General features: G+C 44.0%; 2 long non-coding RNA genes across 3 annotated transcripts in view; one reads left to right on the top strand and one right to left on the bottom strand.

Moving 5' to 3' along the window:
* LOC144753826 (uncharacterized) overlaps nt 1-27,410 on the top strand; it is a 194,483-nt gene that overhangs the window by 46,675 nt on the left and 120,398 nt on the right. Inside the window, exons 2-4 of one of the 2 annotated variants that reach the window (XR_013594551.1) lie at nt 14,321-14,412; nt 14,984-15,069; nt 15,219-15,298. This is a non-coding gene — a long non-coding RNA (uncharacterized LOC144753826). Of the gene's footprint in view, nt 1-14,096; nt 14,707-14,983; nt 15,070-15,218; nt 15,299-27,410 lie in introns of those variants that run through there. The other variant, XR_013594550.1, reaches the window with a different exon arrangement.
* Nucleotides 1-27,410, bottom strand: part of LOC144753827 (uncharacterized) — a 137,866-nt gene that overhangs the window by 12,110 nt on the left and 98,346 nt on the right. The window lies entirely within an intron of this gene.

Below are 27,410 nucleotides of genomic sequence, written 5' to 3'. Positions count from 1 at the left end.
GAATGTTGCATTGTTTAGGTCCTCAAATCTTGCAAGGAATCTGTTCTTTTTATGTTCCGCGGCGTGCACTTCGGTCTGCGGACCTTTCCCTTGCCTGTACTATCAAGATCCAGAGGTGCAGAGCTGGCGGCCGATCCTTTAAGTTCTTGGCCCCAAAACTCTGGAACTCTATCCCTCTAGGTGTGCGATCCACTACAAATCACCTATATTTTCGAAAACAAGTAAAAACCTGGCTGTTTTCCTCCATTTAGGGCTCTGTGGTGATCTGATATTCTGCCGCGTCCCTCCGGTTGTTATGTAATTGGGCCTGTCTGCAAGCGCTGGGACGCCTCGTTGTTGAGGTAGCCATGCGCTATACAAGCGTTATATAACATAACATAACATAACATATCCAGGAGCCTAAATCGATATTTCTATTTTATGCCATTGTTCGGTTATAATCAATAATATCCCTATAAAGGCATAGTAATCATATCCATATTCAGTCGTAGCACATGCTGTCACATTAAGCAAGGCTACTTCCCCAGACTCCTAGAAAGCACAACGAGTTCTCTAAACAATCCAAACCTCCAGCAACCTGGGAAATCCCCCTTGCTTTTGTTTTGATTTCGTCCTAGAACTCCTGTAAAGCACTGTAAGAACGACCAGTTCTTAGTGACATCTTTATTGACGTCTTATGTCAAACCCGGCACCTTTCAGGTATAAATATACCAACGTTGCCTTAAGCAAACACGGTGGTGGTTTTGGAGCAGAGCAGCTATCTACTTGCCCGAGAGCCCAGCTGATGCGAGAGCCCACGGAAGCTGCCCCTCCTCTTTGACGCACTGAGAGAGACGCTGTCTTTTCTCCTGCCGAGAAATCCAGATACCTTCGCGGGTTACTGGGATATCGAGTCCTGAGAGAGAGATACAAGACCTCCTGCTTTCTAATATCCAGGTACGGAGCTGACTAAACCCGTAGAGAGAATTCTTGAGTCAGATTCTTGGCAAAACAAACTTAACTTAAACTGCTACTTACTTACTTCTTCCCACGTATTAGGCTTAGGTCAGGTACACCGGGGTAGGCGTATTTAGAAGCACCAGTTGAGTACGTTAGTCAATGTATATAAGTATGTATATATTTTATCTATTTTAAAGTATCTTATGGCTAAGAAACCATATCAATGCTTTTACAGTATTATTTCTTAATCCTCCTTTTACTGTACGCACTTTACTTTACTATGAGTATTGCAATTGTGGCAATTCATTTCTCTTGTATGAGAAAGAAGACTGCTCAATAAATAACAACCTTTTATTGAAAACTCTGGTGAAACTAAGTATGTACACTTGACTGAGCGAAATAGCTGTCTATTGTTTTTATACGACTCTAGAGATACACTCTTATTCTGAGGGAGCAAAGTTGTCATGTTATATGGTTGTCAGAAGCTAATCCCTTCTTGTCTATCCAGGGAGGTTAAACTCCTCCTCGTTTATTCGAGAAAGTTTCTAGTGACCTCTGAGCTAGCTGGCAAAACTTAAGTCTAATATAGTCAGTAGAGACCTACATAACCCCAGTCCTACGTCTACACTGCTGAATATATTATTCCAATGCGCAGAGCCTATTGGGAATATAGGAACTACACTACAAAGTATGGATCGAGACGCATATCGCAGGTCACAAGTCTAGTCCAGGAGAGGCAGTTTCTGGTTATAGATGTATAGCAACTTCCTCATCGATATGTAAACCTCAAGGAATTTTAATATCCAGGTTAAAAATGAAATGTGATTCAGAGATCTGGAGTAGGTTCTCTCTGTCCCCACCTCTTGATGATTTATCAATCCTGTCAATACCAAAATAGCTTAGGATGTTAGGGTTACAGTCATGTTTTTGATTAAAATGTCTTGCAACAGGATATGTTGTGTCATGGTTTTTAATGACATGAAGATGTTTCAGCACTCTCTTCTTTAGTGGGAAAGTTGTGCTGCCAGCGTATCATCGATTGCTTGGGCATTCCAAGATATAAACACAATAGTCCGTTGTGCACGTAATAAACAGTGCAAATTTTCTCTCACTTCCATTATGTAATATATATGTTCTATAATTGGGAACTATGGGCCTGATTACGAGTCTGGTAGTCCATAAGACCATTGAACTCATGTTGGTGGTCTAATCACGGCCGCACTCCAGGACCGCCTGCAATATTTCGACTGTGGTGGTCGGACTGCGTTGAGACCGCTAGCACTGCCGGGATCAAGGATCCCATGCGGTGGTGAGGGTTGAGGCAGCAACATGCAGTCAGTGCCGCTGCAGGACTGCCGACCATATTCCGAGTTGCCTCACCATCACCCTTAACATGGTGGTGAGCCCGCCATGAAAAGGTTGGCGGTGAGGCAACTATCCTACTAGGGCCCCCAGCTGCCTCTGGGCCCAAGGGTTGCATGCGAGGAGTGCCTCCCTGTAAGGTGCAGTCTGTGCTCTGAGAGTAGTGGTCTGCATGTCAGGCTCTTCAATGTGCCTGCCAGACCGCCACAGGACCGCCTGCCAGACCAGTATTTGACTCCTAATCTGGCAGGCAGTCCACCACAGGTTTCGCAGTTCCACAATGACCCATCCACTGTGGGACTGCCAAACTCGTAATCAGTCCCTATGTGTTAATGTGTCCTTTAATGCTCTTGCTCTCCCATATGTTGCCCCTACATGGGGCCCCACCACTGGTTTGAGTACTGAATTACAGCATCCACTCCTAGGATACCCCAGTGTGTGTTCTTCATAAGTCGTCTAATGTCAGCAGATCTACTATTGAAGTCCGTAAAGAGCCTGATCTGGTTTATAGGAAAATCTTTGTGCTTCTTATTGAAGATTAGATCCTCTCGTTCAATGGTGCTATCTTTTGCTCAGCTGTTCTGAGTACTTTGTTAGGGTAGCCTATCTCTTAGAATCTAATTAGCATGTTAGTCTTCTCAGTCTCATATGATTCCTTAGTGCAACAATTTATTTTTGCATGGAGTAACTCCCCAAATGGAATACTCCATTTCACACTAATAGGGAGATAACTGTTGGCAGGTAATAAACTATTGCAAGCTGTCTCCTTTCTGTGACGTTTAGTAAATAAGTGTTCCTCAACCACCATAAACCATAAATCAAGATAATCCATCTATTTTCTGCTGATCTTATAACCAAAACTTAGTTTGAAATCATTAACCTGCAATTTGCTCACACATTCTTCTGCTTTCTACTCATAAACATCTCAAAAGCAGGTCAATATACCTTACAAACATAACATTGTGGAAGTTATACATTTCATATTATGTTCAGACCACCTGCTTCTCCCACCACCCCAGGATTAAGTACACCACCAAGCTTGAATCCAAACTGGATGCTATTGATGACACTTCCTGGGATGTATCCGTTTGTACAACTGTGATATTTACATCAATGTCATTAGAACAGCTATTTTAGCAGATTCTGGTTCGCCATATACAATTATTTCTGATTCGTTATTTAAGATGTCTTGTAGAGAGAGAGAGCTGTTTTTGGACCTGATATCAAAACATTTTCATTTTGTAGCAATACCATAGATATATTAGGCTTTCTTTTAATCCTGATGGTGTTTAAAAACATATTTTAGGTAAAGTATATGTTGCTCATAAACATCAACATTTATTAGGATGGCGATAGAGCAGGTACTGGGGTTCTTTTATTTTGTATTAGAGAGAGACTCACTGTAGAAAGTGTTTTGAATGAATTGGGGAAAGTGGAAGATCTTTCTGCATTTTTAGAAAAATGTGTAGTGAATGTGTGATAAGAACTAGTGGAATCTTCTAAATGGGAGCCTCCGATTATTCAGGTAAAAAATTATTGGAAGATTTAAGCTTATGTGCCGACTTAAGATCTCCTAAACAAATTCTATGAAACTGTCCCCTACTAAGATACAGGAGATTTTCTCCCAAATAGGGCAGGCTAAATATTCTCAACTCTTGACTTAGACACTGCCTACCATCAAATTTAACTGAAAATGAATGGGGGCGTGGCTAGCAGCCGAGAAGTATGGCCGCAGCCTAGAGAGGCTCTGGGCTTCCGACACCGAGCCCAGTCAATCCGATTACTGATTACCGCGACCTCATTAGCCCCAAAACTCTCTGGACCATGGTGGAAGGTGAGCGGCATCGTCCGATGCCAAATGCAGTGACCCACAGACTTTCCAGCGGCCGTGGCGACTGGCAGAGAGCTGAGGCTTAGCAACGTGCAGCAGCCGGGACGCGCAGTGGTGAGAGTGCCCAGTAAAGGAAGCCTGCTTGCCGGATCGGAGGGGGCGGAAGTGCCGATGGTCGGTGAGCTCCCCCCGCCCCCTGACTATCCTTGTGGAGGTCATGATTGAAGGCGGCGCACAGCGGCCCGGCGCAGAGTCCGGTGGAATCCCCCCGGCAGGGGTTACAGGAGATCAGCTCGTCGGTCGGGGCAGGGACTGAGAAGGACACCTGCCGCCATTAGGAGATCAAAAGCGCAGTAGATCGCGCGCTTGCATCTACTGCGTTACGGCTGGCCTTGGGGTGGTGGGGGAAGCGCTGAGGATTGGTCCAGGGGGAACGGCAGTGCCGAAGGGTGACGCGCTCCCACCTCTCTGTCCTAGAATAAGCAGTAGGAGGCAGGCTGTCGCGGAGCGACCTGGCAGGGAAGAATAAGCGTCGGTGACATCTTGGCAGGAACCCCGATTGGTCAGAGCGGCGACCTGATGGACCCACTGGCAGCCATTTTGCGACTGTGAATGCCACCCGCAGGCCTGAACAGGGCGCTTGCCTAGGCGGGGGCGCCCGAGGACGGTTAGATAGAGCGGTTAAAGCCTCCCACACTCTCCTGTAGCGCGACCTACTAGCGCAGAGTGGACTCACCGCTGGACAGCCATTTATCTCCCTTGAGGCGCTGCTCCATTCTGCTGGATCGTTTAGCATACTTACCTGATCTGGAGAGGCGTTCTGCTTTAAATGGTCCGCCCTCACGACCGGACACCCGCCTGACCCGCTGCGGGGTCACACCTTTGTTAACCACCTGCCTCACTAAGACGTTTGTGATCTCCCCATCCCAAGGATTGGGACTTACTCATATTTACTGATTTGAAAGGATATAGTGAATTATCCTGTGGGGACCTATTGTTGGGGGTACTGTTCAACGCGCACTCTTCCCTTCCACCGCTACCATGAGCGGCAGGAACTCAAAGGGGGCCAACCAAGTCAAGCTGGATAAATTAGCATTCTCCAAGTTGCTGGGGGAAGCGCAGGACAAGGAAATCCCTTCATTGTCAGGGGCAGCAGGGGGAACCGCGCAGGAAGTCATCCTGCAGGATATTATGGCAACGTTAAATAAAGTGGACTCCAGAATTGGGACTCTCGCGATTGACCTTGCATTAATCCGTGCTGATTTCAACAAAATGTCCGCCAAAATTTCGGATGTAGAATCTACAACGGAAGCCCTCTCCTCAGACACTTCCACCCTAAAGAAACAAGTGCGTCAGCTGGAGGAGGATAATACGTTTCTAAAGGCCCGCCTTGAGGATCAGGAAGGGCGCTCGAGGCGGAATAACATTCGCCTAATTGGCGTGCCGGAAACGGCAGGGGGACCGGCCCTAGACCTCTTTGTGGAGGATCTGGTGACGACTCACCTCCAACCACGAGGGTTATCCAACTTCTTCTCTGTAGAGCGGGCACATCGGGTCCCGGGTGGCAGGCCAAAACCTGGGGCAACCCCGCACCCTATCCTGGCACGCATATTCAGTTTTCGGGACCAGGATGCAATCCTGCAAGTGGCCCGGAAGGACTCCGCCGATCCGCATTGACATCGCCGCTATCACGATCTTCCCAGACTACACTGCGGCAGTCACGAAGCAGCGCAGGGGATTCCTTGATGTGAAGAAGGCCCTTCGGGAACGTGAGATAAAATACTCCATGCTATTTCCAGCCAAATTGAGAGTGGAGGATAAGGGAAAAGTGGTGTTCTTCCTCACGCCTGAGGAGGCACAAGACTGGCTGGAGGGTTGGCGTAAGGTATCGAGGCAGGGTCGCAATGGTCATCGTGAACCGTGACGCGCGACAGGACGGCGTGGAACAAGAATGAATGCGGGTCCCAAACACTCTGACATACTAAGGATGAGGGGCCAACATTGTGACTGCGTGAAGGACCTGTGCTCTGCTTCCTTGGGACTGGTCCAGCTTTGGTGACGCTGTATGGTAGGATATGAAGATTTATAGCTACGGTCATGCTGAGAAGCCACTCTAAGATATTTCTTGCTATGTTTTGTGGAAATGTCCGGCCTAGATTCTGTTTAAAGACATTTAAAAAAAAGACTATTCCTCTGATTTTCTCTCTAGTGGCATTCAGCAGGGGCGTTGGGTTCATGACAATGTTGGAGTACAAGGGCTCTATGGGGGCTGGAGCAGTTTTCTCTCTCCCCCATCGTTGAAGAGTTGGAATGGGTACTAAGCGCTCTGCTTTGTTGGGGTGGCGGGTTGTTGTAATTCCGTCAAGCAGGGAGGCAGGGTGGGGAAGGGTGGCCTCTGCGATTTGTTCAAAGTTTTACTGTTTTATGTTCAGGGCAAAGATTGAAGGATAATGTGCATGGTATTATTGCAAGGGTGCGCTGCACTGAGGTTGGTTTGAAACGATATGCTACTAATGGCGGATGGGACAATGTCGGCATGCTCTGGAATTGGTACTGATGTCCCCTCTACGATCCCAGTGTCTCCCTTGACGTTACTTACCTGGAATGTGCATGGTCTGGGGGATAGGATCAAAAGAGGGCTAGTGTTGAAATACCTGAGACGTTGCGCAAAAGCGGTGGCACTATTACAAAAAACACACCTGATGGGTTCAACATGTAAAGCTATGGACCGCTGGGGATACAGAATGATAGGTCATTCTGAGTTCTCATCGGGCTCTAGAGGGGTGGGCATTCTGGTTCGTAAGCAATTTCCACTGATCATACATCACACTTGGACAGATACTCAGGGGAGGTTTGCGGCCACATCATGTCACTGGGAGGGGAAACGGTTCAATATTGTGTCGATATACATCCCTCCTGCCCTCCACTCTGTGGCCTTCCCGGTGCTTAGCACATTCCTACTGGGCCTACCAGAGGGAGAACTGCTTATGGGGGGCGACTTTAATACAGTCTTTGGCGGCGCCAGGGACCGGTACCCTTGTAGGACAACAGGGACGGGTGGTTCCCGTATGACAGGGTTTATTGATGCCCTGGGTCTCACAGATGCTTGGAGATATAGACACCCCACGGAACGACACTACACTTTTCAATCAGGAGTACATAATAGCCTCTCCTGTATAGACTACTTTATTTCTGCCGACAGCCTGCCCCAGTTGGCTGAAGTTGAGATACGTCCTCGGGGCATATCTGACCACTCACCCGTCTTCCTGACTTATACCATGCACATTAGAGTGAGAAATAGAATTTTCCCTATTGCTCCTGGTTACTTGCAGGTTCCAAAGATCCGCAAGGATATAGTCACAGCTACAAAGCACTATTTCCAGGACAATGTGAACTCTGTACAGTCCCCTGGTTTCTTGTGGGAAGCATACAAGGCTGTGTTGAGAAAGGTAGGCAATCGCCTCCATAACGGGCCATAGACGTGCGGCAAGAGACGAGTTAGATGTGCTTGAGGCTGAACTGGCCGTGCATCAGGCACAGTATGAACAGAACCCCTCTCTGGAGACGGCGCAAAGCCTACATCTCAAACAGTGCACGCTTAGAGGAATACCAAGGTGAACAGGTTAAATTGCGGCTCCAAGCTACTCGGCATACTGTCTATGAGGTAGGAGACAAGGCGGGCAAGCTCTTGGCGTGGTTAGCAGGAGAGACAGAGCGCAGAGAACAATAGCTCAACTCCGCACTTCGACTGGCACAATCGTTACTACCCCCGACGAAATAGTAAACACCTTAGCTGAATATTTTAAACAAGTTTACACTTCTAACTCTCGCATTACAACGAAGTAGGCGCAAACATACATTACGGATATCCAAATGCCGGCTCCGTCAGAAGACGCGGCCCTAACTCTAGAGGCTGATTTCACGACAGATGCAATCCTGTCCACCATCCACTCTCTACAGTCTGGAAAGGCTGTGGGACCTAATGGGATCCCCATTGAACTTTATAAACGCACATCTGACCTAACGGCCCGCATCTCCTGACAATGTTTCTAAACAGCTTGGAGGCAGGGGAACTGCCGCGTGACCAGCGCATGGCTTCTATAGTTGCAGTGCCGAAACCTGGCAAACTCCCAAGGTGAGTGTTCATCATACCGTCCAATATCCTTGCTCAACGCAGAAGCTAAGATTCTGGCTAAAATGATTGCCATCCGACTCACCCCACATCTCGAGAATCTGATCTATCCGGATCAGTCCGGATTTATGCCCAATAGGAACACCGCACTTAACTTGCGGAGGGTACATGCAGTAGTGGCACATATGCCGTGTCTTCAGGAGCCCGCAGTCATCCTTTCCTTAGATGCTCGAATGGCATTTGATATGGTGGAAGGGCCTTATTTGTTCGCGGTCCTCAGACATCTAGGCTTTGGTCCCAAATTTTGTGCATGGGTGAAATTGCTATACTCACATCCTCTGGTACACGTAGTAGCCAATGGCCATATTTCTAGGGACTTCTGGTTGGGTCGTGGTACGTGCCAGGGCTGCCCGCTGTCTCCTTTGCTCTTTGCGCTGGCATTGGAGCGATTGGCGGCCTGGATTCGATGGGACCCCATGATTAGAGGGCTAAATTGGACTGCAACATGGGAGGACCCCATTTCTCTATATGCAGATGATGTACTTCTGTACTTAACTTCCCCTAGACGGTCTATCATAGTGCTCTTGAATATTTGCAAAATTTTTGGAAGGGCATCCGGCTATAACATCAATTGGTCCAAATCTGTCTTATTTGTTCTTAAAGGCCTGCCCCCGCTGCTCCCGGCAGATTGCCCCCTCAAGGTTACGGAAGAGTCCTTTAAATATCTGGGTGTATGGGTAACGCCTCATCCGAGTGCCTTCCTTCTTCAAAATGTAGAGCCCCCCTTGAGCGATTCCGGAGTGATGTGAAACATTGGCATAATCAACCCCTGACCCTTCTGGGCAAGGCGGCCCTTTATAAAATGATGACGCTTCCCTGACTGTTGTATATATTGGAAAATACTCCATTTCCTGTCCCTATAAAGTATTTTAAAATGATAGATGCGTTAGTCTCGGGCCTGCTGTGGTGTAATAAGCCAGCGCGCATATCGCGTGGCAAGTTAATTAGGGGCTTGTATGACGGGGGTGTTGCCCTTCCGGATATCCAATTATATTACTGGGCTGCCCAATTAAAAATAATAAACCAATGGTTACACACTCCCCAAACAGAACCAGCATTCCAAGCAGACAGGTATGAGTTGGGAGAGGCAGGAATTCTTTCCGCACTGTATGATAAGTGGGCACCTCATCCCTCCTGGGCCCGATGGCGCACACAGTGGGCATTTGGAATGAAGCGCAGATCCGTCTTAAATGCAAGGACACTTTTACTCAAATGACTCCACTTTGGTCCACACGACGACTGGGCAGACTTCGCAATAGCAAGGGTTTCAGAGCGTGGGACCTGATAGGTATCTCCACGGTGGGGGACCTATGGAAGGGAGGGGCTGTAATATCCTTCGACCAGCTTCAGATCCAGTATGATTTGAAACCCACCGAGAAATTCAGGTATTTGCAGATTAGTCATGCCCTAGGGTCGGTTAACCCACCAGGTACTGATGTGCCTGAATCCACCCCGTTGGAAGACAGACTACTTACTGAGCACATGCCCAAAAAAGCGACTTCCTTCACATATCGCAAGCTAGTCAATAACTTGCCGGACCCAACACTGAAACTAAAGAGCAGTTGGTCTACTGATTTGGGAGAATTAGATGAGGCGGAATGGCAAACAGCACTATTTTCCCCGCAGGAGGTGGCCATACCCTCCAGACTCCGTCTGGTACAGCTGAAGATACTTCATTGAGTGTATTACACTAGGGTCACCTTACACACCATAGGGCGGGCTGCGCACCGCCTTTGTCTGAGAGGTTGTGGGGAGGAGGGTACATTCTTTCACACGATATGGCAATGCCCCCAGATAGCAGCGTATCGGGCTAAGGTCATGAGAACAATGTCACAGGTGGTGAAGAAATCTGTGGTCCCGGAGCCGAGGTGTTGTTTGCTGAACATCTGGGAGCCAAACGACCTTACCAACCCTGTCCAGGATTGGGTAACACTGGGTCTAATGTACGCCAAACAAAATATATATAAAAATTGGGGATCCGGCGAGGTACCCGCGCTTATAGACTGGGGCAGAGATCTTGATGCAGCAATGTTGGCGGAAAGAGTGGTGTACCTGCACCAGGGTGCCCTCGGAAATGGGATAAAATTTGGGGTGCCTGGAATGAATATAGAGGTTATCTGTGCGATCCACCACTGCCAGGTGGGGATAGTGATTCTGATTAGGAGGCGGGAGGGAGTAGGGGACTCCAGAGATGTACCAATGGAGATGGAATTATGTCATTTTAATATCTTGCAGAATGTACTGACATTGCTATTTATAATGCTCTGCCATAACCAATGTATGTACCTGTCATCTATCTTATGCCCTGCTAAAGCTATCAATAAAAATGTTTCCAAAAAGAAAATGAATATAAACATCTTCCAGCATTTGTTACACCAGATGGAGCATTTAATGTACACAGAAAGCCGTTTAGTTTAACTTTGGTAGCCTCAGTGTTTTAGAGGCTGATGGATAATCTATTTAGAAACACGGAGGATGTTGCAGCTTTAGAAAATAATATAATTATCTTTGCTTTATCTAGCTATTGATGAACACAGTGCCATTGTCACCAAAGTTCTATCTAAGCTGAATGAAAAGGGTATGGTTGCACAAAACAAGACAAAACACACATTTTTACTCAAAGATGTAGAATACTTATGTCATTCCATCGTGGAGGTGGTATTAAAGAAATTCCATCTCCTACTTCTATATAGCAATTTTCTTCTCTTCTTAGGCTATGTGAGTATTATTCAAGTTTTGTGGAGTTATTTTCTTTACTCACTTTTTCCATGCAAACTTAATTAAAAAAATGTCAAGGATGAATGACTTGACCAGATGATCAATAGCCTTTTGAAAGCATTAAATACAAAATAATTGTTGCTCCTGCTCTTGCATCTTTTAATGAAATGGCAAAATATATAGTCCCTATGAGTGCCAGTAAAAAAGTTATAGGAGCTGTTTTAACTCAAAGACTTCCATGAAACAAATGTAAAAAGAAAAGAATAGCATTTGCATCTAAATCATTAGGTTTTGCTGAGGGGAGATACTCCACTATTGAGAGGGAGGCATCTAGCTGTATTTGGACAGTGGACACTTCAAGTCTTTTTTAAGGGGAGATGTTGCACTACTAAAGCATTTCATCATCCTTTAATTGGTTGGTTGACAAGTAATGGCACTTATTCAAGTAATTTCTAGACATACTTGCATTCTTGCTAAACGTTATGAATTCAGTTTTCATATGGAGTTAATTTCTGGTAAGCAGAACACCAGTGCTGATTGTCCAAATTGTCTTTGGAGGACACAAGTGAAGAATATATTGTTGGCACTATTGGTGATGTTGTTGATCCTGAAAAAGAGCATATTTCTGAAAGTGATTGTGTTAAAGGGTTGAAGGGGGAAGAGGTTCCCAAACAAGTTCGGAGGTTATTAGTTTAAAAATGCCCAGGAAAAAGCATGCTATCTAAAAGCTTGCAAGTATTTAGAAAAGTAAAGGCTGAGGTATTGATTGAGGAGGCAAATTTGTACCCACAGATTTACTCAATTCTGTAATTATTAAAGCTGCACAGATGTTCTACCTAGGAAAAACAGTGACAAAGAAATTAGTCAAGACAAAAATTTGATGAACTTATATAAATGAAATGATTTACAGTGTAGTGAAAGCTTCTGGGGTGTTTTCTAATTCAGACAAATCAAATAAAAGAAAGCTATTTTCATGTGTTCTTTTTGTGTTTACTTATAATCCATGGAAATTAGTAGGAATCAGTTTCTTGGGTCCGTTTCAAACCTTAGAAGAACTGAAAAATATGATGTTGTTTTGTTAGATGAGTATTTCAAATTATTGGTTGAGTGGAATTAGGTGAGAGAGGCTAATACTGATACAGTATTATATTTTTTTAAGAGAAGGATTTTCAAACACAATACAGATAATGGGATACAGTTTGTATCTCACAAAGTCAAATAGTTTTTTTTATCAAGCTTGGTATTGTGCATAAATATACCTTGTTGTATTCTCTAAAATGTAATGGGCATGTGGAGAGGGTGTCTTTCGGTAGAAATGTTAACTCTTATTTGAACGAAATTGTGATGATATAATCTTTCTCCATATTCCACTCATGACGTTTTACACTGTTAAAACACAGAATACCTAATTCAGATGTTAAACCAAACTGGTTTTCTAAGTATAAATGTCAGGACATGGTCAAGAATGTGCATGATATTTCATTGAAAAATGTTAGGCAGAAAGAATGAAGGGATGGTATGATCATACATTTAATGTCAAACCTTCAAGTTGGAGATTTAGCAAGAATTAAATCTCCTTTCTTCGTTGCAAAGTTATTCAAAACGTATGGGGGCCCAGATACTCTTGACCAGATGTAGATTGTCAGGTAAGCTGGATAAAAGAAAATTCTGGAGTCTGAAAAGGCTGGTTGAATGTGGTGAGGGAAAAAATGTTTTTGATGTTGAAAGTAAAAATGTTCATGACTATGATCAGGATTGGCCAGTCATTGAAAATGTCCTTGAATCTGTTCAAGTGTTGGTTTACCATGTAACACAACTGTAGAGCAGTCACTTTATATTGAATGTCAGCTACAAGTACATAAAACATATGAGCTGAGCAAAGCTGCTACTCCTAATTTGGTCACTGTTTGCAGGAGGAACCATACTACCAAAAAAACAGGTTTATTGAAATACTATGTTTGAATTGTTTAAGTGTCTTTACATTATTGTACTTGTTTTTATGATTTCGTTTCTGAGTAGTCATTTGAAAAAAATATGTTTTGTTATAAAGAAGGAAAATGTGTTCTATTGTGTTATCGTTCCTTTTGTGTGTGTCTTGTCTGGGCCTGTGTGTTATCTTGTGTTTTCTGTCATGCTCCATTCCCGTGTGTGTTTTTCTTTGTCAAGAGTACTGACTCTGCCCAACTACATGCTGTGGGGTTCACAGAAATTGAGGTCTTCCCTTCTTCAATGTCTCATTGTATTTATTTCTCTGCAACATGTACTTATTATACAGAGTTTGCCTGTGATTGCAGAGATTAGCCCTTATAATCCTTCAATAAAATATTTAAATAAAAAATAATTACTATAAAACACTTGATGATTTGGCTTCTAGCAAGACCATTCAAGTTAAAACTATTGGTGTTGTTCACAAAGCTACCTTGCACTTGTGAGCAAGTTACACATGTACGTTTACTCTTACAATATGTAGTAACTTTACTAATTTGAGCTTTTCACAACATCCCAGTGTAAAGTTACTCGCAATTCTAGACTTAGAGGTACATGTCTCTACTCTCTGAATTCAGGGGGAGGGGTCTAAAAAACATGAAATACGACCATATACTTACTACTAGTAACGCAGTATATTACGTTCCGCATACTTTGCAGAATTCTCCCCTGTTGGGGTAGAGACCGCTGCATGCTTGAGGGAACCTCCACAGCCAGGGTGGAGATCTCTGCATAAAAGCGAATTGGAGATTTACATACACCAAAAGACAGTCCTATATACCTGACACCCATTCACTTCCAACAATATATAAACTGGTCACAGCCGAGGATCTGTTTTTAGACTGCACGCAACACACCTCGGAAGAAGCATGCAAACCACTATGCTGAAAAGGAATTTTACTAAGGAGGAGAGACCACTCGTAGTTAGGTCTATTGTGAAACCCTATTAACAACTAGATGGGCTGCCTCTGTTCAGCCTTCGTGGGACACAGAAGGCAGCCTTGTGGCAGGAGGTGTGCCAGTGCAGTAGGGGAGGAGGCCCGCACTGCAGGGGGACATAAAAAAAGGGCAGGATGAGTGGAAGCAGTGAAGAAGAAGTTCTCCAGGAATCAGCTGGGTGCAGTACTGAAGTAGTGTCTACCCCCTCGTAGAGGCTGTCCTCTCCACAATGCACTCCCATCTGCTATATGGGCTGCCTGTTTCTGACAACATTAATGTGTTGCCAGGTAAGACTTCCACCCCTCTTACAACTCCTTTATAATTATGTTCTTTTTTATAATTTTTCCATTCAGCTACTCATTTTAGCAGCTTATTAGCTTCAGCTAGGACGGTACTCATAACAGTAGCTGGGCAACACACAGAGCAGGTCTGCAACACATCACAGGTATGTCGTTAAGTTTACAGTCTTACTAACACACTAGAAGCCATTTTATCGTGTTGTGTTAAATCCTAGAAGTATATTTGACAATGTTTGTTTGAAATTCTTTGCATTGTAGTCTAACATAACCTTGACAATTTTAAGGTTGCACTGTTATATTCAGCAATTTCTTTTAATCTGGTAAAGGTCCTGGTATGTTGTCTAATCCACCACCAGCAGCAATGATTTCTGTTCCTAGTAGTGCTCCAAAACCAGAACTGGCACCACAGCAGATGAATTGTAGAGACTGCTAAGTTACAGGTCTGCTCTTTTCCCTTTGCATCTAATTGATTTGCTTATTATTGGAAGGGTACTTTTGTGTATTTTGTTACACATACCTATTGGCAGCTCCATATTTTATGAGTTTGTGTTGTTTACTATTTATTTTGTAATAAAATGGCCTTTAGATTAGCTAGGGTAAGAGCGGTAAGATTTCTGTTACTCTTTATCTAAACTTGCTGGAATGCAAACTTTTGTGGGTCTCCGAAATATTATTTTAACCCTTTATGTTTTTGGTACCTTATTCCCCTATCATAAGAAGCCCCTGTTGTTCCCCTTCAGAACATCAACAATGACATCAGGGTTATCCTGGCAGCAGCTATTAGGACCTCTGCCATCAGTCAGGTAAGTCCTGAAAATTGTTTTTTTCTTATTCTATTTCATCATTAGTCCATCTCATTGCCCTATAAATATGAAAGTCCGTTAATGGGTGTGGTTTGTTTACTTTTCTTGCATTTATATCTAACATGTCATCTGTATTGGTGATACTTTAGAAACAACAACTACAAGGACTCAGGTTCAGCAGCTGACCTCAGAGGAATTCTTCAAACCGCAATCTCTGTGACAGTTGCTGGTGAGTTCGCAATGTTGCGTTGTTAGAATTCTATGTTATGTTATGTTATGTTAATAACTTTTATTCAGCGCACAGCTGCCCCAGCGAAGGGGCGTCCTGGCGCCTGATCAAGTACCACAACATAACAGATCGCCACTGAGAAGAAGAAATTAATTAACGGAGGTGAACAGATGGGTCTTAATCGCCCGTCTGAAAAGAGTCAGGCTATTCAGGGCACGGATATGGACAGGAAGAGAGTTCCATAGTCCAGCCGCCATAACACAAAAAGAACGACCTCCTATCCTACTCAATCTGAATCTAGGCACGTTCGCTAGGTAGAGAGATTCCGACCTGAGAGACCGCCTGGGGACATATGGGGAAACAAGGCCCATCAAGGCGGGGGGAGACGAGAGTTTCAAGATCTTAAATGTCAAACAGAGTGCCTTAAATTTGATTCTCTGTCTGACCGGCAGCCAATGCAGGGAGGTCAGGACTGCCGATACAGAGCACCGTCTCGGGAGGCCTACAATGGCCCGCGCAGCGGCATTCTGTACTCTCTGCAGTCTAGTCGCCTCAGCCTGATTAACGCCGAGTAACAGAGCACTCCCATAGTCCAGCCGGGAAAGAATGGAGGCTTGGACAACCAGTTGCCGAGTAGGGGGGTCGAAGAATTTAAGGACCGGTCTCAGTCCTCGCAGAATCCCATAACAGGTGGCTGCGATCTTCTTAGTATGGCTGGTAAAAGAAAGGTTGGAATCCAGCCAGACCCCCAAGTTCTTCACTTCGGCCGCTGGAATGGGAGTCACCCCCAGCTCAGGAGGCCACCATTGATCTCCCCACGAATCCGCTTGCTTTCCTAAAATCAGGACTTCGGTTTTCTTGGCGTTTAACTGTAAACAGTTAATACGCATCCAGTCCGCCACGGCAAGAAGCCCTGCGCGAAACCTGGGGGCAGTCACCTCAGGGTCCCCACTGAGTGTCACCGCTAGCTGCGTGTCATCGGCATAAGATGTCATGGTTAAGCCAGATTGTCTAACTACGGCAGCTAGCGGTTTCACATACAAGTTGAACAGCGTGGGGCTCAACGCCGAACCCTGAGGGACTCCTAACCCCAGAGGATGGAACGAGGACTGACCAGGAGGAATGGCCACTTTAAAAAACCGGTCCGAAAGGAAAGAGCGGAACCATTGAAGAGCCTTGCCCTCAAGTCCCACTTCCTCCAACCTCCGCAACAAAATGCCATGAGACACAGTATCAAATGCGGCGCTCAGATCTAACAAAAGGAGCGCCGCTGTCTGCCCCACATCCAGCACCGAACGGAGATGTTCGCTCATAAAGAGCAGAGCCGTTTCGGTGCTGTGTTGTGCCCGAAAGCCATTCTGACTCTCGTCAAGAATATTATTACGAGAGAGATGGGCAGACAAGATGGAATTTACATGTGCCTCAGTGACCTTGGCGGTCCAGGGCAGGAGGGAGATGGGGCGATAGTTCTCAGGGAGCAGAGGGTCTAGACTAGGCTTCTTCAATATAGGGCTGACCACAGCTTGCTTCCAAGAAGCAGGAACCACGCCTTCCGTAAGTGAAAGATTAATCAGGTCCAGTATGGGTTCACGACACAGGGGCGGGAGGAGAGTGATAAGCTCTGGCTTCAAAGGATCTAAAGGAGAGCCCGATTTAATTTTGAGGCTCAGGGTGTCAAATGCCTCAGCCTATCCCTGATTCAACGTTTATTTCTTTAGGTAATAGGATAACATGGTACTGAATTATTTATTTTCAGTACAGTGTTTATTGAAGAATTGTGTTGGATTTGATTTACTTCCTCTGTTGAATTGTTCTTGATCCTGGTACTGGGGACATTGTGTAGGATAATGATGCAGAACCATCTCAAAGCAGAGAACAGAGGGCCGTCTGAGTAGAAACTCCAAATCTCCTCTAAACTAGTATGTTTGTTGCCAGATCTGCTCAGCAAGAAGAGGAGGTAGTGGAAGACGAACAGGAGGTGGCACAGGATGACTAGGAGATCACTGTTGTCCCCATGCACAACATCAAGAAGACACGTTCATGGATGGGCAGCAGTATTCCTCCTCAATCACTTTTAGGGTTGCCATTTTCCAGCCACTAGCTAAGCATCCATGGATGCCTGTTCAGCCTACGCAAGACTCACCTCCACACAGCCCTTAACTAACAGGTACCTCTATATAATCTTCTACATTCTCCTCCCATAAAGAGACATTTACAGTCTTCCTCTCAATCAACTAAGGGGTGTAAAACCCCTGTTGAGGAGCAGGTATCTCCCATTCCCCGATTCACAATGGAACAGATGCTACCTCTCCCTGTGCTGGACAACCTGCTGGCCAAGAAAGAGGGTCATGCATGCAGTGGAGGCTGATGTCTGTCTGGGAGAATCAGTTAAATGTGTGGGAGGATATTTATGAAATGGAGGTTATTAGTCTGCATGAGATAACACGCTTCCTTAAAGGACTCCCTCAGATGATTGACAGGTAGACCTGATGGTGTCCTCAAAGTTACGTATATGCATTTACCATCCTTATGGACACCCCTACTAACCATGATTTTAAATGCAGTAGGTGCTGCAACATACCCTCTTCCTGGTCAGAATCAACAATTGTTCTGATTTTTCAAAAGAGTCTGAAAAGTACTCCGAAATGCTATAAACCAATATCATTGCTCAACTCATCAGCTAATCTATTAGGAAGGGTTATTTTAGAAAGATTGAAACATTGGGTAGACATTAGTGCAATTCTTACTATAGTACAGATTGGATTCAGGTGAGGCTTAGGAGCGGAGGAGCAGTACCTTATTCTGAATCTCCTGGTGGGGAAATATACTAGGGCAAAGGAAAGCAGCCTACATATGTGTTTTATGGATTTGAGCAGCACTTTTTATTTGGTGAACCATAACAGACTGTGGAATTGTATGGACAAACTGGGTGCACCAAAGGATATAATCTCCCTGATAACTGACATGCATAATAATCTAATAATTATGGTGCAATTTGCACCATTCAGGGAAATACCTCGCCCATTAAATAGAAGAGGAGTAAGGCAGGGATGTGTGCTTGCTCCTTTTCTCTGCTCTCTTTATATTAACGGTGTGGATAAAAAACTGCAATCCTTGGTAATGATGTTCTGAGAGTTGGTCCGCGCCCCTTACTGGTACCATTTATACGCTGATGATGCGGTTTCATTAAATCAAACTCCCCCAAGTCTGTAGAGTCCCAATAACACTTTCACTGATTATATGGAGGAGCAAGAGCTAAGGATTAACCCCCAAAACAATTTGCAATAAGCTGTGGCAAGAGAAGGTTTAAGACATGTCTTTTTTACATTAAAGTGAGCCGGATAACTAGCACCCAGATTTTCTGCTATTTATGTCTGCAATTTTCTTCTCATGATAGTTCGGGTGCCCAAAAAAGGGCCAGTAGCAATAATATGATGAGAAATCCTGAGGGGATATTCAGCTTTGCCTCTAAATTGGGTGCTGACCCCATCAAAGAAATGCTTACCCTTTATAGTATGCAATCTATCACAGCAGCGCTATATGATGCTAGCATTTGGGCCTTTGAAATCAATATATTGTTGCATAGACAAGAAAACAATTTTCTGAGGCGTCTCCTAACTGTCCCACAATCGAGCTCTGAGACAATGATTCACAAGGAGTTAGTACTCCCTCACATAACGCATCCTGCATATGTTAAACCCTTGTTATTGTGACACTTAATCTGGACCAAAACTGAAACTTTGATTACTAAAGCAAACCTGGCCAAGTGTTTAAATACCATGGATTGCGCATATTAGAGATATGCTATGGGGAATATGTGAAATTTATGGAAGACACTTAAAAATATTGTTTGGTATTCAAAGAGGGAATTAAAGGAACATAGTTAAGGCATGAGACAATGATTCACAAGGAGTTAGTACTCCCTCACATAACGCATCCTTAGTGAGCTACATGTCAATTTACGAACAAATGGGGATACAATCATATTTGCTCACGGTCCCTAATAATTATCATAGGTAGATCTTAACACGTTTCTGACTAGAAATTGTCCATTGCCTTACTGCATTCCTGAAAGTGGGTTGTTGGGTCCCAGACCCGTGTGACAAGAGAACATCTAAGTCTATGTACTTTGCAGTTTTCTGCAAAATATATTCTGTATATAGAAAACAATTTTTGAAAACACTGTTAATAAGAGAGATGTTGTTTGATTATCAGGAAGGCTTTATGTATCTGTTACTACATATATTATAAAGGTATTATGTAAAAGGAAATGTCTGATAAATATAGAGCCCTGAAAAAAATTATTTATAACAACTTTACTTTTATAACTTATGACTCAACGTAGTAATAAAATTAGTTTTTAACTTTGGATATTTTGTTTTTTTAAGTATGTATTTTTTATGTCTTGCTCTTGTGTTTTTTATCGTTTTCATGTTATAAACCGAATAAATATTAAATTGATTGATAGGTACACCTTTGCCTTTGATAATGTTGGCAAATATTACCAAGACTTGGCAAAGATGCACCATGAGCAGCGGAGCACTTTTAAGGAAGTGAGTGCAAGAAAACGTGTTTTGGCCATAGAGATGATAGAGGCAATAAACAACATATACCAATATCACTCTTCATGGCCAACACATGCATGAGATTCTACAGCAGAACTTCACTGTATGAGGAACGTCACACCTCTACCATAACCACTTGCACCACCTCTGTCTGCACCACCTCCAACATCGCAACTTCCAACAACCAACCCCCACCAACAACATAAACGCATTCTCAATGATTTTCACCACCAGCCTTGCATAGGCAGAGTAGTAGGTGAAGCCATCAAAAGTAACTATGACATTTATCATAAATTTTTTTCTTTTTGGCACCAACTTTCACTGTCACCATTTTGTTGTAATACAAATTATACGCTTTTTGGATCACAAATCTGTCAAACGTTCATCTATGTTGAATGTTTGATGTTGAATTAACTAAACTGGAAAGCATTATGTGTGTTCTGCTCCAGGTTCACATTCAAAGTATAATGTATTTGAAGCTATAGTCTGATACTAATTAACATTAAGGGGCCGATTCCAATCTGGGTCGGAAAGCACTCAGACCGGGCTGGATCCGGGGTGTTTTCCGAACGATTCAGACTCCTGCAGCCCGAGCGAGTACGATCCGGTCTTATGCTGTCAGACTCGGTTCGGTCGGACTCCCATAGAAGTCAATGGGAGCCGGTCGTACGACGCGTACATGGGCTCCCATTGACTGAATGGGTACGTCGCGGACAAGTACGCCCCCTACAGTGAGTATGCGTTGGTGCCATCCGCACCGTACATGCCTGTGTTAGGGAGACCCATGGGTCTCCCCCCTGTGTCCGAGTCGTAAGGCTGCATGTAACAGGGGCCCAACTCCGGGAATTATTGCGAGCCGGACGCTCCGACTCAATCCGGCTGTCCGAATCGAGCATCGTACTAGCTCGGTTGTGAAACGTCTCCATTGCACACCACGGTTGCTAGTGACATACGGAGCGGTTCGGACCCAGAAACGATTCGGCCGGAGATTTTGTGCTTGTTCGCATCGTACTTCGACGTCCGGACCCGTGTACGACTCGGACGGAAATTCAGCCTCCGAATCTGATCTGTTAATGCTGAACCCGATTCGGTGCCCTTCTGACCGAGATCGGAATTGGCCCCTTAGTAGTAAATGGTGGAAGGAGAGGGTAGAGCGGCTGGAAAATGGGGATTCTAATTAAGTTAAGATTTCCTTTGACTGACATACAATCCGTTAGCGCTACATACACAGTCTTGTCACATCACTCTCCACACTGCATTAACCATAACTCGCACTTTCTCCATGCACTGCTTATACCCTTGCATATTATATCACTTATACCATGTGAAATCATAGTAGATATATTGACAATTACTACATGTCAAATAACATAATCTTTGAAAACACTGTGCATGGTAGAGTGGTGAGTTATAATTAATGTAGTGTGGTGAGCAATCCTACAAGACTGTGGTGGGCGGTGTACTAGCTGTAGAAAATTGAAGGTTGTGCATAAAATATAAATGTAAATTATAACTGGTGATGTGCAACTTAGAAATGTAAGTTACAACTATAACTATAATTTCTAAAGCTTGTATAGTTTAAGTTGGGTTTGTATCCAAAGAATAAATAAAGTTTTCCTAACCATAACTTAGCTTTAACCTTTGTTTTTTTCTTTAAATGTAAATGGTTTTTATTTTTTAATAAAAATGTGTTTCCAATTGTAGCGTTGAGTTGACTTTTGTTAAGAGGAGTGGGGTAGAGCATAGAGGAAGACCGTGTCATACGGTGTAGTAAAGAGTTTCATAGAGTTGAGTGAGATAAAAAGTATAATGGTGTACAGTGGAATAGCACAGAGTGCAGTGCTGTATACTGCAGTGGTGTACAGTAGAATAAGATACACTGGTGTGGCATAGAGTGGAGTGGAGTACAGTGTAATAGCTTTGAGTGAAGTTTCGTACACTGGAGTAGGGTACATTGCAGTAGCGTATATTGTAGTGACATACATTGGAGTGGCATAGATTGTAGTAGCATTGGATAGAGTGGTGTATTGTGGAATAACATAAACCCTAATGGTTTAGAGTGGAGTGGCATAGAGTGGTGTGGCATAGAGTGGAGTTTCATACAGTGGAATAGGGTGCAGTAGAGTGGTGTACAGTAGTTTGAAACTTAATCAATCAATCAGGGGTTTATAAGCGTTCTACTCACCGTGAGGATCTCAAGGAGCTGTATTACAGTGTGCAAAATGGGTCTATTGATCACAGATTACATTGTATGTCCGATTGTTACAAATATTAACGGTGGTTTTAATGCATATTTATAACTACGCCTGATGAAGGGATTGCAATTCATTTGGTTACAATGGACACAGCTGCCCAGGATGAACGTTTATACCCATGTGCTACAGAGAAAGACCTGGATAGGCATATCTGCAGAAACTAAAGGGGAAACAAGCGGCCTTTTATATGAATTGTGAAAGGAATGGGAAATTGAGGAAATGGAATGAACACATGGATTTACATGGATTAAAAATGGATGATTACATTGATAACAAAGTTTGCTGAATATTTCTTGCATTGGCTGTGCGACAGGCGGATGGAGCTCCACATATTTTGAAATATTTAATTTGCGCAGTGGGGCAAGGCACAGCGCTGGTCTGCACACATACTGTGTTGCTTTGGAGCATCTTGAAAATACAGATACAGATTAACAAACATAACAGGTGTGCATCCTGTCATCCCAACATTGGTACAATAGAGTGGAACAGCGTACAGTGTAGTGAGGTAGGGTGGAGTGTTGCACAGTGTAGTGGGGTAGAATGAAGTGGCAAAGAGTGGACTGGTGTAGAGTGCATTGGCTTAGAGTAGTAGCGTAGAGTGGTGTGTTGTAGAGTGGAGTTAGAGTGGGTTATAGTGGAGTGGTGTAGAGTGTAGCTGCATACAGTCTAATAGTACAGAGTGGCGTGGCGTAGAGTTTAGTGGTTTAGGGCTAGATGTAGGTAATGAAAATTTACAGATTCTAAAATACCGAATTTTACCGATTCGGTATTTTAGAATCGGTAAATGCAATGTAGATAAAAAATCGGTAAGTATTCATCATTATAACTTTATTTCGACTGTACAGTCCTAAAAGCACACAGGTTAAATTCATACATATGTAACTTAAATTCCGGTGGTTAAGAGTTACACTGGGGTACAGAAATACCATCAATAGTCACAAAGTAAAAGACATTAGTCGTTTTTGATCCCAATTGTGTTTGTTTAAAAAAATAAGTTAATATAAAAAGCATTTAAGAAAGTTATTAAACATTTAGATGGGAATAGGTAAAAAGACACTCAGAAAATATACTGCTCAGGACAACAGTTCTAGGATTAGACATCAATTTCTAGAAGGAACCTTCGTTTCAACCACATTGCCTGGAGAAATTTAGAGATAACAGTCACAATCAATGGGTCCATATCAGATTTTAAAATCCTAAATATGGCAAAGTAGTCCCTTATGCCCAAATTCCTACACAGTTGAGTGATCCATTTCCTCCTAGCCTGTTTGTAGGCCGGGCAGAAAAGGACCACATGGATTTCAGTTTCCTGCACATGGCAACCAGGGCATAAATAATAAGCCTCATCAAACCACTTGTTTGTTTTTGCCTCCTAGCAAACAAAGGATGTATTGTGTCCAAAACCTGTTCGAAGCAGTAGTACGATTTAAAATTCAAGAACCCATAGGTCAGACTTGAAGTGTTTACCACTTGATTTACACTCAATAAATTATAATCTTTGAGTTGTTTCGCTAAAGTTTTTTTTTGAAGTAGCCAAACATCCCTCCTCTGGAGAAACCCATAAGTCCTCTATACTAATATCGCGGAGTGAAGCTCTCACGAAGGACAACAACGGTATGTTTCCCACAGCTCCAGGTATCATTAGGAGTGACTTGAGTTCCTCCTTGTAGTGGCTCAATTCAACTGTGCTCCATAACCGGCGCGAATATAGCAGTGGTCGGCTCGCAATTAAATCTGCCACTGGGGGTATACCCAAGTCCATCCTAAGCGGGACTAATGGGGTATTAATCGGTAGCGCCATGACACTTCTGAGGTATTTTATTTTCAGTGGTCGTCAGTATGTTTATCTTACTATCCCCCCAGAGTTCCGCTCCATGCATAGCTGCAGAACGTGCTTGAACTTTGTAGATCTCAAGTTGGGGACTAATTACCTTCACAGTACTGCCATTATGAACTTTCCTTAAACCCCCTATTGTTTGTGCAATCCTCAGATTCGCCTTTTCCATTTGGGGGGCCCAAGACATCTTATCATTTATGGTCAGTCCCAAGTATTCAAAGATGTGAACGCGTTCCAATGGTATATCATCCATTGCTGGATGAGGATAAGTAGAGGATTTGGCATTAAATACCATATATTTTGTTTTATTGCTATTAATTAAAAGTTTCTTCTTTTTGCAGAACCGGGTGAATTCTCGTAATACTCGCTGCATCCCCATAGGTGTTTTTGAGAGGAGCAGGTTATCATCTGCAAACATTAGTGCAGGAAATTTACGTGAACCGATCTTTGGGGAATCCAGATCTTTAGCACAGTTCAGATCGTCCACAAGGCCATTGAGGAAGAGTGAGAAGAGGGTTGGCGCAAGGACACAACCCTGGCGAACCCCCTTGTCAACAGAGAAGGGGGCCGTCAGTTGTGCGCCCTTTCCATATCTCACTCTAGCATAAGTACCCTCATGAAGGCGTTGCAATTGTAAACAGAGGTAAGATGGAGCCCCCATTTTTAATAGGATATTCCACAGTTGATCACCGTCAACCATATCAAACGCCGACTTTAAGTCAACGAAAATAGGGTATAAACTGCCCTGTTCAAGGACCACATGTTTCCAGTGGATCAGCTGCAATCTAAACAGCTGATCGACCCTGGACATTTTGGCCCTGAAACCTGCTTGCAATGGGGTAAGTATGTCTTGATCTTCCATCCATTCCTGCAACCTCCCTAGCAGCAACCTCCCATACAGCTTTTGTGGAACGTCGATAAGGCTAATAGTCCTATAATTTGACGGTTCCAATGGGGAGCCTTTCTTAAAAATTGGGACGATCTCGGTACCCGCTCACGTCAATGGTGCCGGGAGGCCATATTGGATTGCATTAAATAATGCTAAAAGAGTTGGGGCCCAAATTGTCCGCTCACTTTTAAATAAGTCACCTGGTATTTTATCCAGTCCTGGAACTTTATTTGGCTTCAGTTTGGCCAAGGTGGATACCAATTCTCCCATAGCAAATGGGGGTGCATCACATAGGTCTTGAAGATTAAAATGACTACACGGAGTGTTATTGATATTTGGGCCAGGAGGGGGACAAGAGTACAGATCCCTGAAATATTCTAACTAGGCGCCCTCGTCAATATTAGGATCAAGTGTGGTTCTACCTTCCACTTTCCCATGGTGCACCAAGTTCCAAAAGCTTTTACTGTCTTTTTGGTCAAGGGCCATCTTGATCTCCAGCCACCTTCCTGTTTCCCACTCTGTTTTCGCCTTTAAAATAATAGTCTTGTATACCTTCCTAGCCTCCCTCACACGGGAGGGGTCGGCCCCTTTCAATACTATCAGCAGGGTTTGTTTTGCTACCCTGCAGGCTTTCGTGTACCACGATTTCCTAACACCACCGGTTTTAAGGTTATTGGTGCCGCTTTTATAAAAAAAACAGCCAGAACTTCAGTTAATTCTTGGTGAAGCACTCCTAGCTCACTGTCAAAGGCGGGATAAGTTAATATCCCGGCTATATCACTAGTTCTCTCCAACACTGGAATGACACTAGCATATAATTTGGTCATTAACTCCTCAGATTGTTTTAACTTTGTCCATTTGACACGTCTCCCTCCCTCAACGATTTCCAAATTATTGTTAAACACCTCATCACTAGCCCCACTTAGACCAGACCATTGAAAATCACAGACCATAACTATGGGGTTGTGGTCGCTCTCGCATCTTTCTTCTACAATGAAGTCAGCCACCTTGTGCCATAACTCTACACTAATCATGATATAATCGATAACTGTGGCATGGCCCAACCTCTTAAAGGTTGGTCGTCCAGGGCTATCGCTAGGGAAGCGGCCATTACAGTCAGGGTCAGTGCAGTTATCTGTAGGGCTAGCGGAGTCCATCTATTAGCAGGATACATATTAGGAGGGGGGATTGACCAGGAAGAGTCTTCTTCATCAGTTATAGTGTGTGTGACTCCATTAAGCGGCTCAAAATGACAATTGAGGTCTCCACAAATTATACGGTTTAGATTTCCTGCCAAGCTTTCTAAAAAATCTGACAGGCTCACTAGGGTTGGAGAGATCCCACCATACTGGACCGGTCGGGAATATACATTTACAATAGCCAGTTGCTGAAAGTTCTTATAAGACAAAATAATGCAAGTTATGTCGGGCGAATATGTTTCAACCCGTCTGACCTTGCAACCCAAATGTGAAGCAACCCATATACAAAGGCCCCAGACGGTCTCCCTATGGTGCCCTTAACTGCACCCTCACAGTAGGCCGCAAAGCCTACCCTATATTGTGGTTCTAGGGCCCAAGTTTCCTGAAAGACACATATATCCTGGAAATCAATAATTCCCCCCCCCCCCCCCCCCCCCCCCATCTGCTTGGTCCAATTTAGAGGGAAGCCCCGCAATGTTCCAAGATAATAATCTTACGCCACCAGTAATTAGTTGTGCCAGTGGCATACCTGGTTGCTCTATTAAAGAGTTAGCTATGCCAGTACCGCTAGGAGTTTCATCAGTTTCGGGGACAATCACTATATTACTATGTCCAGAAGTAAACTGCTGGATTTCGATGGCATAGCAAGTGGCTTCTCTGCTATTGTGACCGTTTAGCTGTAGGCGGGTTGTCTCTACAACTCCCTGTCCTTTTCTCCCAGTCTAAGGACTGTTACCTTATTGCCCCCCACTACACCCGTGGGTATAAGCAACTCTTCTCTGTCACCCTGTAATGATACATCAGTACCTTTCCCTTTGCCCAAGTTAAGTGCTTTTTCGTTGTGGCCTGGAATCAGTCAATCCACAGACTCAAGTGCACTGAATCTGTTATAGAGAGAAATTGCTGGCGGATGGACACCTTCTCACCTAGTTGGACAAACAGTCAATTGGGCCCTCATACCTTCTACATGCTCAAAATTCCCTGGGTGTGAGAAATTATCTAGAGGTGCGTAAAAATACCTCAGGTCCCTTGCCTGTATAAAAGTTTGCGGATTTGACGAGGACCCCCACAGACATGCAAAACGGCCCTTGGGCCCTTAAAGTTAATAACAATACAATCTCCTTGTATATTTTTCTGCCTTGCTCCTACCCAGGATACCCTTCTTGCAAATAAAATCCTAAACTGTGCCTGGGGAGGTAATGGTCTATTAGTGTTTAGCCAATGTATTGTCTTGTTTTTTAGCTGGTAGTATGTTTCCGAGTGTCCCTGTTTGAGTTCAGGGACAGCAGTCAACACAGTGACATAGGGGCTACACTCAGGGGGGAGATCCAAGTGTTGATGGTGAACATTCTCTACTACTTTAGCTT

This window comes from Lissotriton helveticus, chromosome 5_1, assembly GCF_964261635.1.
Source record: "Lissotriton helveticus chromosome 5_1, aLisHel1.1, whole genome shotgun sequence".
NCBI classification, from domain to species: Eukaryota; Metazoa; Chordata; class Amphibia; order Caudata; family Salamandridae; genus Lissotriton; species Lissotriton helveticus.
This window is presented reverse-complemented; position numbering and strand designations above follow the sequence as displayed.